The following is a 14520-nucleotide window of genomic DNA, read 5'->3' as shown; positions in this document are numbered from 1 at the left end:
ATTCTGAAGTAAATTAGCCCTGAGTGCTCACTGGAAGGACAGATCCTGAAGCTGAGGTTCCAATACTTTAGCCACCTCATGAGAAGAGAAGACTCCCTGGAAAAGACCCTGATGTTGGGAAAGACTGAGGGCACAAGAGGAAGGGGACGACAGAGGACAAGATGGTTGGACAGTGCTCTCGAAGCTACCAACATGAGTTTGACCAAACTGTGGGAGGCAGTGGAAAACAGGAGTGCCTGGCGTGCTCTGGTCCATGGGGTCACGAAGAGTCGGACACGACTAAATGACTAAACAACAGCAACATGATCTGCAGAATTAGCTATCTCCATGCTCCGGAAAGTTGAAGTCAATTTGAAGTCCATGTAGTTGCTGAGGGATTCCCCCCCTTTCTTTCTTTTTTTTAAAAGAAATATTTATTAAGATTTTACAAAAACAGATATACAAAAACACATAATAAAAAAACAAAAAAATAAGAATAAACACACAGAAAAAATACAAAGAATTAAAAACAATTCTTTTTCATAACTTAAAACTCATTTGCTTGTTTCTTTGACTTCCTCACACCTCCCCTTCTTGTATTCCCATTTAAATAATCAAATCAGCAAATCCTTACCCTCTTTCATTTATCTTATCTCTATAACTTAACATTTTATAACTCAGTATTTTCATCCATTATCATTCATTTTTGCATATTCTTATTAACTTTGTTACAAATACCACTTATTTCCAATCCAACATCATTTTAATTATGTTTTAACCTATTTATACCCTTTTTCCATATTATTGAAGCATTACAGCTGGAAACCACTTAATTTCTATCCAACATCATTCTAACATTCATTAATTTTACAGTATTTCTGTAGATAGTCTTTAAATTTCTTCCAATCTTCTTCCACCGCCTCTTCTCCCTGGTCCCGGATTCTGCCAGTCATTTCTGCCAATCCCATATAGTCCATCACCTTCATCTGCCATTCTTCCAAAGTGGGTAGATCTTGTGTCTTCCAATACTTTGCGGGGATTCCCCCCCTTTCTGGCCAGTTATTGGTGACCCTATGCAAAACTCAGAATAATTGTACAGAAAAGGGAACTTCACTATTCAAAGTACAGGAACCCAGTCCTCTTTGTTTCAGCTGGGCACCCTAGTTGAAGCCTTGTCCTCTATTATTTCCTGATGATATATTACATTGTAGTCAGTAAAGGATGGTTTTCAAAGGGGGCTTGGGTTGGGAAAATGTGGTGTTGGTGTTGTGAAATTAATGGAAACGGAATAATAATAAAAAACACCCTAATTTGTGTTGGTAGCAGAATATCTACAGCTTAGGGAGTGGACGATTTCCACCTTCAGTGGTCAGCCCTGCTGGTGGGAAGAATCAGGGGCAACAGACTATTTAGCAGAGCAGATAGGGAAATTTCTCATCACATGGGAACCTAAACCTCTAGTGCTACCTGGCCCAGTTGCTAGGTAGCACACTTTCAGGGGAGGGGCTGTTTCCCCTATGGTGATCATGGTAACACATGGAACCTTGAAAGAGCAGCAGTTTTTGTTATTTTCCTCTATGGTTACCACAGAACCTTCAAAGATTAGAAGTTGGGAACAACCACTAATCAACAACCATTAGTAGCAGCAGTAATTAATAAGGGTTGAGGTATGGACATTTCCCACTCCCATCCCTCCAGAGCTTTCACACTCACCATTGCCTTAAAAAAAAATATTATCATGCTTCCTGGCAGCTGCCTTGGAGATGGTTGTGAGGAAGAAAGGTAGTGTAGACAGGGCTGTGGCACCATCACCTCTCTCTCAAATACACAAACCTGTAAACTATGGCAAATATAATCTCCCCAGATATTTTTCTGTTATGATGCATTTATCTTTCCTTGGCTCAGCACTCAGGGTCACTGGGTGTGGCAGAGAAGGAAGGATGTTGGTCTGACATGATCATCAATGATCAGCAATTCCTTCTCTGGCCTTCTGGCCTTCTTGATCCTCTTTCAAGCCCAGTAGCCTCTGTCTCCATAGTGGTTCTTTCACTGGACCACTGGCCTCGACTGTTCCTATTGTACCTCTTTTCCTGGCCTGTGGACTCCTTGACCCTCATTTTGGCCAATGGCCTCTGACACGCTACCCAAAAAGAAGCTCTTCCTGCTGCACTAGCCTCTTGGCTGTCCATAGCATCACTTTTCCAGGCCCACTGGCCTGATTCACTGCCTCTGTTTCTGGACCTTTGTTCTCTTTGCCTGCCATGGGGCAGGATTCTCTTCCTAGCCCACTGTCCTCCACTATCTGCAGAGGGATCCTCTTCCTGGCTTGCTGGCCTCCTTGATTATCCTCTTAGTGTCTTCCTCATAGAATCATAGAGTTGGAAGAGACCACAAGGGCCATCGAGTCCAACCCCCTGCCAAGCAGGAAACACCATCAGAGCACTCCTGACATATGGTTGTCAAGCCTCTGCTTAAAGACCTCCAAAGAAGGAGACTCCACCACACTCCTTGGCAGCAAATTCCACTGTCAAACAGCTCTTACTGTCAGGAAGTTCTTCCTAATGTTTAGGTGGAATCTTCTTTCTTGTAGTTTGGAACCATTGCTCCGTGTCTGCTTCTCTGGAGCAGCAGAAAACAACCTTTCTCCCTCCTCTATGTGACATCCTTTTATATATTTGAACATGGCTATCATATCACCCCTTAACCTCCTCTTCTCCAGGCTAAACATGCCCAGCTCCCTTAGCCGTTCCTCATAAGGCATCGTTTCCAGGCCTTTGACCATTTTGGTTGCCCTCCTCTGGAAACGTTCCAGTTTGTCAGTGTCCTTCTTGAACTGTGGTGCCCAGAACTGGACACAGTACTCCAGGTGAGGTCTGACCAGAGCAGAATACAGTGGCACTATTACTTCCCTTGATCTAGATGCTATACTCCTATTGATGCAGCCCAGAATTGCATTGGCTTTTTTAGCTGCCGCGTCACACTGTTGGCTCATGTCAAGTTTGTGGTCAACCAAGACTCCTAGATCCTTTTCACATGTACTGCTCTCAAGCCAGGTGTCACCCATCTTGTATTTGTGCCTCTCATTTTTTTTGCCCAAGTGCAATACTTTACATTTCTCTCTGTTAAAATTCATCCTGTTTGTTTTGGCCCAGTTCTCTAATCTGTCAAGGTCGTTTTGAAGTGTGATCCTGTCCTCTGGGGTGTTAGCCACCCCTCCCAGTTTGGTGTCATCTGCAAATTTGATCAGGATGCCCTTGAGTCCATCATCCAAGTCATTGATAAAGATGTTGAATAAGACCGGGCCCAAGACAGAACCCTGTGGCACCCCACTAGTCACTCTTCTCCAGGATGAAAAGGAACCATTGATGAGCACCCTTTGGGTTCGGTCAGTCAGCCAGTTACAAATCCACTGAGTGGTAGCATAGTCAAGACTGCATTTCCTTCTGGACCCTGGCTTCCTCTATTGTCCTCAAACCAGCTCTTTTCTTCCTTGACCGTCCCCTCTTCTGCCCGCAAGACTGTGTCTTTTGCTGACCCACCAGCCTTTAGAATCCTCCCCAGAGGACCCTCTTTCTAACTTCTTTTCAATCCTGCGCTAGTATCTGTGATTTATGTCAGTCTCGCAGATCTGTCTCAGTCCAGTAAGTCCCATCTAATTCCCCAGCAATACGGAATAAATTTGTGACTTCACTCCTTGGCACTTATAACTTACTGTTTTCACCATTTCTTTGTACCATATATGTGATCTGCAAGTTTGAAGTTTAATTATAGGGTCGTTCAAGATAAGCTGCAGTTGTAGGGTTTGCAACCATGCTAATTCTAGACTGTTTATAATCTTTTGGCTTTTTCCATATATATTGAGTACAAACTCTGAGTTTATCTACATTATATTTTTTTTAATGAATATTTATTAAGTTTTCCAATTTTATATAAACACAAAAAGAAAAAGAAAGAAAAAATATTAAAAACAATTCAGTTTCAATAACAGTCTTTCAATCACATGTTTCTTTGACTTCCTCATACCTCCCCTTCTTGTTCTTTAGTTCAATTTGTTAATTCAGCAAATCCTAATCTCTTAACATTCCTTTTAGAATATCACCTTATTTTCCACTCAACTTTTTTAAATTTAATAACAAAAACAATTATAATCCCCATTATCTTTATCATAACAGCTAGAGACCACCAAAGTTCAAACCAACATCTTTTCAGAGTTCATTAATTTTATAGTGTTTCTGTAGATATTCCTTAAATTTCTTCCAATCTTCTTCTGCTGACTTTTCTCCCTGGTCGCGGATTCTGCCGGTCATTTCTGCCAGCCCCATACAGTCAATCAACTTCATCTGCCATTCTTCCAGAGTGGGTAGATCTTGAGTCTTCCAGTGCTTTGCTATGAGTACTCTTGCTGCCGTTGTAGCATACATTAAAAACGTTCTGTCCTTCTTTGGCACCAAATGGCCGACTATACCCAAGAGAAAAGCCTCTGGTTTTTTCAGAAAAGTATACTTAAATATCTTTTTCATTTCATTATAAATCATTTCCCAGAAGGCCTTAATCTTTGGGCACGTCCACCAAAGGTGAAAGAATGTACCTTCAACCTCCTTACATTTCCAGCATTTATTATCGGGCAAATGATATATTTTTGCGAGCTTGACTGGGGTCATGTACCACCTGTATATCATTTTCATAATATTCTCTCTTAAGGCATTACATGCCGTAAATTTCATACCAGTGGTCCATAACTGTTCCCAGTCAGCAAACATAATGTTATGTCCAACATCTTGTGCCCATTTAATCATAGCTGACTTAACCGTTTCATCCTGTGTATTCCATTTCAGCAGCAAGTTATACATTTTTGACATGATCTTGAGTTTATCTACATTATAGATGTAAGCTCACTTAACAGCCATTTGGCCTTCTAAACAATATATCTGTCATTTTCAATTAAGCCTAGGAGTGGAGTAACAAGGAAACTATTGGATAGGATTGAGATTCTCATAGGGTCGCCAATAACTGGCTAGAAAAAAGGGGGGGGAATCAATCAGCAACTGCTTGGACTTCGAATTGACTTCAACTTTCCAGAGCAAGGAGATAGCTGATTCTGCAGATTATACTGTTGTTAAAGGCTCAGAAAGCTGGTAACCCTAAGGCTTTGGCAGAAAGGTTATCCAAGGCTTTGTGTTCTTAATAACTTTGTCTGGCAGAAATCAACAGGTAAACACTTCTTAGCAAGGAACCATGAAAGCAGAAAATGTTTTGCTTGCAGTTTCTGCTTCTCCAGCAGCTCTTAAGGGTGCACAGTGCTTCTGCCACTAAAATATATAAAATGGCAATCCTAAAGTATGGAAAATAGACATGGCTTCAGGGAGAGAATCTGAGGGATATTCTGCAGTGCTGAACAATCACCATTGATAGCATCAGCAATAAAACTTGCCTCTGATAGCTCATGAATGAAACCCTAGCGGGTAGATCTGTCCCTCCTGTACTTGGTGACGATTGTGGTACAGTGAGAACAGAACATCCTATTGCCCGAGGGTGCCCAGACAGACAGCTGGGTGGGAACAACAACCCTGCCTGATAGAGGGGCTGAATATTTCATCCTCATTCAGCCACCTTGTGAGCTCATGCTGACAGGTGAGATTTAAACCAGCAACATTTCAGCTTGTAATGTTCTTAGCTCCTATGCCACATGGTTCAATGGGAGCTCCCCCCCCCCCGTGCAAATTGCAGACTTGCACACTTCAGATCAGGATCATAGCATGGAGCAAAGGATTAAAGTTCCCCCCACTTGCACTGAAAACTGGCCTGGCCTTCTGCATTGCCTATTTGTGTAAAAATAAAAACAACAACCTAAGCTAAAGGGCAGAGCTCTAACGTTATGCTCTAGTTTAGCCCCTACAGTTGCTATGTGAATTTACCTTTTGGTTTCAAGCTTATAAAATTCCTAAACAACTGGCCCAGGGTTATAACTGATTTTTAAGCCTTGTAGCCCAAGCCTATGCATGCTTACCCTAGATAGTTTGGTGCCCTTTAACGTTTTGTTAAAATTGGCTGCCAATTGGTTGGCAACTTGCAGAGGCCAAACTAAAATAAGATGTTGGAGATCTGTGTCTGAAACACTCATCATTTAATATTTTTTTAAGCAGCTGCTGGGCCTGGGGCACTTCCAGTAGAGACCACAGCACTAACGAAGCAGGGTGTTAACCCATTCAGCTAATGTAAAATACCACCAGGTGATTTTCTGGTATTTTCCTTCACCAGAAAGGCAGCCCTTATTTAGGTTGAGGATGGAAGGGTAAATATTATTATCTAAATCCATGGTTCCCAACATGGGGCACACACCCCAAATGGGGACAATTTGAATTTTAAGGGGGGCAATTCGAGAATGAGTTATTAACAGTTAATGCTTCCTCCACGTGAATAAGAATTCACTTATTGAATAATAAAAATTATATGTCACGGGGGGGGGGGGGAGATGTCAGGATTTTAGAGATGCTTAGGTGGCACATGGCCAAAAAAAGGTTGGGAACCACTGATCTAGATCCTTGGTCTCTCTCCTGCCACCCAACTCCTCAAAAATACATTAATATGAGACCAGTTGTCAAAGGTGAATTAAGTGGACTACTCAACAAACAACATATTTAGTCTGGTTGACCCCCGACATGGTTCATTTCTGAAGCCACTCCTTGTCTCCCAAACTATTGTCTCATCTCTTGTAGGTTGGAGCCTAGGAGTCCTGGTTGCAGTCCTTGGCTAGTTGGGGTTAAGGTGACCTGCTAGGAATTGAAAAGATATCAATCACTAAAGCTTCTTGCCCTGGAGTCTTATGAGCACACATATCACACCATGCAGTTAACAGGAAAGAAATTCTATAGCAGCTAAAACCTTCTCTAGGGTTTCCACAGCCCAGCCCTGCACTATAAACTCCAACAGTCTCTCTCCAGCTGCTTCCAGACACCATGGACTCACATCTGTTTGGTTGCTGGCATCTGTCTGTTTTGGGAGACAATGGTGGAATGCACTTTTGGGGTGTTGGAAGATTGTGGCGCCTGCTGCTGTTGTAGAGACTGATATGGGAGAATGCCATGTGCATAGCCGGGGAGGGGCTGAGGGGCAGCTGCCCCCCACCCCCAAATCAAGTTAATAAATAAAAACACAACCCCAGAGTCGGTCACGACTGGACCTAATGGTCAGGGATCCCTTTACCTTTACCTTTTTTATACCCATGGAGAGTGCCTCTGACTTGCAGACATAAAATGAAACATGTTTGATTTTTCTGTGTCACATAGCCCCCCACAGTATCGGTCTTACCATGTCCAAATCAGCCTTGCTCCACAGGGGCAGAAGAGATGACTGCCCAGAGAGGTACTGGAGTGGGTGGGACCGCTAGAGGGAATTTCATCTCCCCTGCATGGCAAGCTGCATCTGCTAAACAATGTGTGTGTGTGTGTGTGTGTGTCAAGAAGACCTGTTAAACACACAAGCCTTTTCTTCCTTTGTATCTTGCTGCCCTATGAAGGACTACCTGCAGCTATATTTGCATCCCTGCTTTCTGTTTGCTCAGGGATGCATCCACAAAGCATGCTGCAGTTAACTCCTAGCTACCACATCCTGGTGCCTTACCCTGACAAGCGGGAACTTACCACTACCCTCCCATTCCCTGTCTGGGCAGGCTTTTTACCCTGACTCAAGATACAGATCAAAAGTCTGAGAAACACAGGACAACTTGGGTGCACTGCTGCAAAGTCCAGCCCCTGCCAGCACTTTCTGTACTTTGAAGAGAGGTAGAGAAGAAGACTGAATTTGACTAGGTGGGCTTCTTTTTAAGGGCTGGGAAGGGCCGGCACTGGAGTCCCAGCTGTTGTGCAAGGATGACATGTTGGCACCACACCTGACTTCACTTCTGTTATATCCAGGTTAAAAAACAAAACCTTTCCTCATGAGGAGCTGTGGCAACTAAAACAAGGGACAGCATAAAGTGCAGAAATAAAAGAGCAACATATTTCTTTGGGACTTTGGCAGCCCTACCTACCGCTCTCCATGTCCAACATTCCTTATGACTCGGTTGTGACCTTCCTTCTTCTGGGCTAAATGTCACTTCATGTCAAGTCTTTTTGCTCTGTCTTTTATGCTGCAATGAAACCAATGAACAAAGTGAGAGCAAAGATAGCCCCTCTCTCGCTCTCTCTTAAAAGACACTGCAAATCTGGAATTCTGTTTGATGAAATGTAATGGAGCTGCAGTGCTCTGAAATAACAGTCACAGATTGTGTAATGTTAATTAATGTATATACCCTGCTTTTCCATAAAACTCTGATATTCTAGAATAAAAGGCAGCCTTTCATGAAGGCCTTTCTTATCAACCTCTGTGTTTGTGCATATAATAAATGCACACTGGTTCCCATTGGTTTATGCGTAATGTGAAATGTAGTTGTGCTAGTCACAGCCACATTTTAGGGGTGTCACAGCTATTTTAGGTATGTTGTTCATAATCTGTGACAGGTGACATCACACACACACACACACACACACACACACACACACACACACCCCAAATACCTTTTGAAAAAGTATTTGATAGTTTAAAAGATTATTTGGAGGCCATGCACTCCTCTAGTTTATGAATCTAGCTGTATTCTTTCTTTCTTTCTTAAGGAACTCCCTCCCTCGGGTCACTTCTGCATCATTTTTTGGAACTTTCACTTTAGAGACAGGGTTGCCAACTTGGAAAAAAGTAGCTCGTGTTTTTGTGCTTTTAATGGAAACATTAGTAGGTGACAGTGGTGTGAAATCATCACCTGATTTCAAGCTGTTTTACAAGGCACAGGAGCTGATCAGTTGTTTTCTGGCCAGTTGGCAATCTTAACTAAATATTATGCATTTCCCTTGGAGCATAAAATTGGCCAGTTTTATTTAAGGGAGAAATAGCAGCATAACAGGATCTCACTCTTATCTACCACACTTTCATTATTAAAAAGTCACTGGTGGGCAGGGGACTATCATGAAACAGTTAAAAAATAAATACTTTCAGAATGCTTTCAGGGATGAAATGCAAGGAAAAATCCTGAAGAATGATATTTGGGTCTTGGAATTATAGGCAGAAAAATTGATAAAGTTAACAGGATGGACTTTGGTTGAGATATGTGAAATGACTTTAGTGCATAAGAAAACAAAAGGCAATGTAAGAATGCCAGTGAGTGCAGGTTGCATCTGAATATAGTTGTGTTTAAATAAAATCTATGTAAATGAAGTGTGGTGTAGTTTTCAGGGTGTCCTGGTTTTTACTTTTTGAAACATGGCAACCCTAAAATAAATGAAAGCTCGAAGCACTTCCAATTTGCTAGGAGAGAGGCCTCCTAGAATGCATCTGATAGACTGAGGAGAAAAGAAGAACTGATCTGAAGGGAGCAGCCCTGATCTGTGCATATGGTTGCCACCATGTTAGGAACCAATATTCTATGCCCTTTGCAGTTACAGTGTAATAGAAATTTAACAAGTACAGCTGTCATCATAATTTCATTTCCATGCAAAAAATAAATAAATGAAAAAGGCTTGCCTGTTGGGCGCCTACCTGCCAAATAGCAATTAAAAGCACAGTCTCCTTCCATAAAAAAACAGATGGCATCCCATTTGTGAAGAAGCAGATTTGTGTTCTCTTAAGCAGTTAAAACCATACATGGTTCAAGTGAGAGAGAGAGCTTAAATGTGTTGGTCTGTCTACAAGGTGGCCGCTTATATATCACCAAAAAAGAGGACACAGATTTGCATAGCTAGGAAAAATATTGCCATAAATAAATAAACTTGTCAAGACAGTTTTAAACTGGTGGGGTTAAACAGATAGCAGTGCTGTTTGAGATTATTGTCCTTACCAGGGAGTAAGCCCCATTGAACTCAGTGGGACTACCTTCTAAGGAGACACTCTTTGTATGATGCCTAGGGGACCTGGCTCTCAATTATCAGTTTATTTCAACAAATGGAAACTGGCTCAAAACACTTAGGTTCATGGAGCAACCTTTTCAGATGAGTGTTTTTAACACACACACACACACACGGGCAGTTTATCATTTTGTGCAGACTGTATTGGGGGCTTTGCTATTAGCATATTTGAAGTGACCAACAGCTTTTTATTTCTTTTTGCTTCTTTTTCTGAATAGGATTGTAACTGCTATTTTCTAATACCCACCTGTTGAGCTCTGACTCACTGCCATTTCTGGGGAAGGAGAAAATGTTTTGTTTGAATGGGGTGAATGAACTTCCTGAGAAGGTTTAATTATACAGATGGTGATTTTCATCTAACCCATGAGTTTGAAAGGGGGGTGTCTCATTTAAGTGGTACCCATTAACATGTAAATGTTGATACATATGTAAGTGGTGTTTTTGCTGTCTTAACTGCAGAACTGTTACCATGGTGTTCATGCTGTACTTTGTGGTAATTTTTCTCTTAATGAAGGAGAAGTCTTTCTGCCTTGTAATACTAGAAATAAAAATCAGGGCCATTTTATCTAAGCTGAATGCTGGAAAATGCTTTTATTATTATTATTATTATTATTAAAGATTTTCTTGATGTACCGAAGTATGTGTGATGTCTCTCATATTTTTTCCATGTAACATGTTTACAAATCAGTTTCATTTGTTGAGATATTAGGGGGAAAAGGGGTGGAGGGGGGGAAGATGGGTGGGGTTGGGTGACGCTGTTTCTCTTTTGCTTAACGTATGCAGGGTTTGCTGTCAGCGTTGCTCGTGCAGGTTCTCTGCTGTTCACTTGTGTTCTTTTGATGGTGAGAGAGGTTGGGGTTGGCCTAGGGTGTGGTTGTATGTTTGTGATTGGCTGTGGTGATCTTTGTTTTCGTGTGAGTGGGGTGGGTGGGTGTTTTGGATCAGGTTAGCCATATTGATTTGTATGCTGTTGGTGAATTATTGTCATTGTCTTGTTGGGCTGTGTATGTGATAAAGGGGAGCCATACCGGGGTAAAGGTGTCATCTTCTGTTTGTCCCCATTTCAGTTTATTGGTTAATTTTTCTAGTAGGGCTGTTCAGTGGCGTAGCGTGGGGGGTGCAGGGGGGGCGGGCCGCACCAGGCGCAACATCTGGGGTTAGGGCAAATCCATGGGTTAGGGGGCGCAAATCCACGGGTTAGGGGGTGCAAATCCACGGGTTAGGGGGCGCAAATTACTTGCCTTGCCCCGGGTGCTGACAACCCACGCTACGCCACTGGGGCTGTTTCCCATACTATTTGGTACCATTGGTCCATGCTTACTCCTGACAGGTCTCTCCAGTGTCTGGTTATGGTGTTTCTGGCTGCTGAAAGTAGGTGGGTTATGAGTTCTTTGTGGTGTAAGTGGGCATTGTTGCCTTGGAAGACGTTTAAGTAGGGCCAATTCTGGGGTGATGTCTAATACTTGCTTAGTTATTTTACATATTTCTCGTATGGCTGTTGTCCAGAATAGTTGGATTTTGGGGCACTCCCACCACATGGAGGTATGTGCCTGTGGAGGTGCACCCTCTAATGCTGGAAAATTCTGAACAAAGGAAAGTACTTCTTCACACAGCATGTTGTAAAACAATAGATTCTGCTGCCTCAGGATGTAGTAGTGATGCCCACAAACTTGAATGGCTTTAAGAGAGTATTGGACAAATTAATTGAGGATGGCTATATTTCTACATCCATTTTTGTGGCAATATGTCTCTGAATCAGTGTTAGAAATCAGTCAGGCACCAAGTACATTTTGCAACTAGTACAGGTCCAATTGCGACCACATGGAGATCTCTAGATGCCAGATTGGCAACTGGGGGAGGCAAAATGTCACTTAGAGAAGGATCTGCAATATTTTCCTTGAAGCTTGAATTTGTTTTATTCTTGATTGTTTGGTTTGATGTTTTAATGTGTTGTAATCCGCTTTGAGATTTGTTTTTTAAAAAAATATAAAGCAGTATAGAAATGAAAAGAATAATAATAATAAACCTCACTACAAAAAAATCCCCAAAACGCATGCCTAGAGATTCCATTGTGATGACCACAACCTATATTTAAGGTGCCGTTTGGCAATTAGATTATATATCTGATTTTCTAACACTCCTGAATACTTATTGCTGGGAATTATATGGGAAGGTGCTGTTGTGTTCAGGTCTTGCTTGTGGATTTCTATAGGCCACTGTGATAACATGATGCTAGGCTAGATAGACCTTTGGCCTGATCCAGCAGGACCTTTGGCCTGGCCTTCTTATGTTCTTGACAACATGTCATTTTACTATGTAGATTAAATAGAAGTGCAGAGTAAAGGTCTATGAATGCTCTCCAGTAAGGTTCCAAACTCATTGCGAGGTATAATGTCTGTACTATTAATTGGTATAAGGCACCCAACCATGTTGCCTTCCAGATGTTTTGGACTATGATTATGGCCATGCTGGCTAGGACTGATAGGAGTTGTATTCCAAAACAACTGGGGGGCAACAGATTGAGGAAGGCTGCAGCAAGGTCCTGAGTCGTCTGCAACTTCTGTGCTTTCCAACCTGTTCTTCCTCTTACACCCCTTCCTTGCTGGTTTTGAGTTTAATTTATGGTTCCTGATGGCCACAGAATAGTAGACAGGAAAGAGGATAGGTGAAGGGATTTGTGAAAGAAAAGAGAAGGCTGTGTGGTTGCTGTATCTTCTCTTGGTGTAGTGAGGCAAAGTTTTAAGCACTGTCTCCAGTCGAGAATGCTGGCAACCCTACTATACAGTGTGGATACCATAGAGCTAATATCCTGTGGACCTGCATTGTGACCAGTGAACCAAATCCGGAACCAAATGATTTTATAAGGAGTTCTGCCAGTTGGATCATACATATTAAATCTCCGAAGCACAAACACACTCACCAAAAAGAAACTACTTGGCCAGCTTCTGTGCCTGTAACAGCAGCTTGATAGGGAGAAATCAGCAAATGAGGCTTTTCACAGCATTGAGGGAAAATAGTATAACTGACTAACATCTGCACGTCAAGTTATCTTAAAAGCACAGTTACTGGAGCTGGTGGAAAAAATTTCTTACCAGGCAGAGGAAACTTTCCCCATTATTTGATGCTGGAAAAAGCATCACTTTGCTGGATTTCTGTTTGTTACCTAGCGGTTCAAAAGCAGAAAAGCCCTGCCAGGTAAAGATTGGCAATCTTCTTTTGAAGAAGTTCTGTCAAAGCTGAGTAATTCACATGGTTGTGATTGCTAAAATATTCATGTGTGTTCTATAGTCAAAAATTGCTTATTGGTGCATTTGAAACTGATAGTTATCTTGTTTATGTGTTTGAAAAAAAGGGCTTTGGGGGAAAGCAAACCTTTTGTAAATGCAAATTTGTCCACATGAAGATGTCTTAATATATACAAAAAATTGGTTGATTTCTAAAGTATGATTTTTGCTGCAGGGTACCTATTGTTTAGAGCTGAATTATGTCTGAAACAAAAACAAAATATCCAAGATGGAAATTAGGGTCAACAAACCATTGTTACCCACTTTTGGTTGGTGAAAAGTTAAAATGTTAATGCAGCTAAAAAAAATACAGTACAGTACTTGGTTATTCATTTAAATAGCTGGGATTCAAGGAGAGCATCTGGAAGGTGCACAATTCATGGGCAGCTATGATTATTCATAGTAAGGTCCCTTAATTCAACAGATTTATGGTACAATCTATGTCATGTATACTCAGATGTAAGACACATTAAATTCAATGGGACTTGGTCCTTGTCCTAGGTTAGTGTGCATAGGATTGGAGATTTGGATAGTCAAGTTCAAAATGTGATTCCTAAAACTCATTTGGAGTCCTTACTGGAGTCACTCTCCCTCATTTTTTACCATAGCAGTAGCAGCACTTTTCTTACATAGACCACATAAGAATTGTTGCCCTCTTTGGTTATCTTTTCTCATCCCTGGTGATAAGCAAATTTATCGCTGCACCCTGGCTATTCCCAAAATAGCTGGCTCACAGGTAATTTTTATTCAAAACTGAAGCTAGGCTGTGTTGGCTCTCCCTTCCCGGATGCAAATCTCCTCTCCAGTTTCTGCTTGAGGTAGCAAGGACTGATGTGAAAGATAAAGTTACTGGGGACTAAGAAGAACTCTCCCTAGCTCACCCTGCAATTCTTTCTCTCTCTTTCTCTCTTGTAACTTCCAAACTTTCAGGTAAATATGGAGGAGATGCATCCGTGCTCCAGTATCTAAGGTTTCCAGAGGAACTGTTGCTGGAGATTTCCCAACTGGAAGGCAGAAGTTTTCTTTGAGCAGCCCACAACTGCATCCCTTAATATTAATCTGATTCGGTATCCATAACATAAGGACTGGTGACTGCTCTTTGAACCTCACACAAGCACCCTCTTTCAGTAGGTCCCCCCCCGGGAATCTGTTTCGGTGAAAGGAGTAAAACTCATATGTGTTCATCTTCATTCCACTCTGTTTCATCCCCCCATTACTGTATGGAAAGCAATTCTTTTTTGTACTACAACAAGGCTAAAGAACACAGTATCTGGGTGATGACAAGTTTTTCTATGTATATGACAAAGCAGCTAAAATAGCCAGCC

The 14520-nt window shown here is 41.7% G+C and overlaps 1 protein-coding gene across 2 annotated transcripts in view; it reads right to left on the bottom strand.

The window, feature by feature from the left end:
- Positions 1–14520, bottom strand: part of CRYBA2 (crystallin beta A2) — a 31520-nt gene that overhangs the window by 15262 nt on the left and 1738 nt on the right. The window contains exon 1 of one of the 2 annotated variants that reach the window (XM_083624843.1): positions 1184–1439. The exons of the other annotated variant lie outside the window; for it this stretch is intronic. The gene's annotated coding sequence lies outside the window, so the exon portion shown is untranslated. Of the gene's footprint in view, positions 1–1183; positions 1440–14520 lie in introns of those variants that run through there. 2 annotated transcript variants of the gene reach the window in all.

The sequence above is a fragment of the Podarcis filfolensis genome, assembly GCF_964270895.1.
Source record: "Podarcis filfolensis genome assembly, chromosome: 1".
NCBI classification, from domain to species: domain Eukaryota; kingdom Metazoa; phylum Chordata; class Lepidosauria; order Squamata; family Lacertidae; genus Podarcis; species Podarcis filfolensis.
This window is presented reverse-complemented; position numbering and strand designations above follow the sequence as displayed.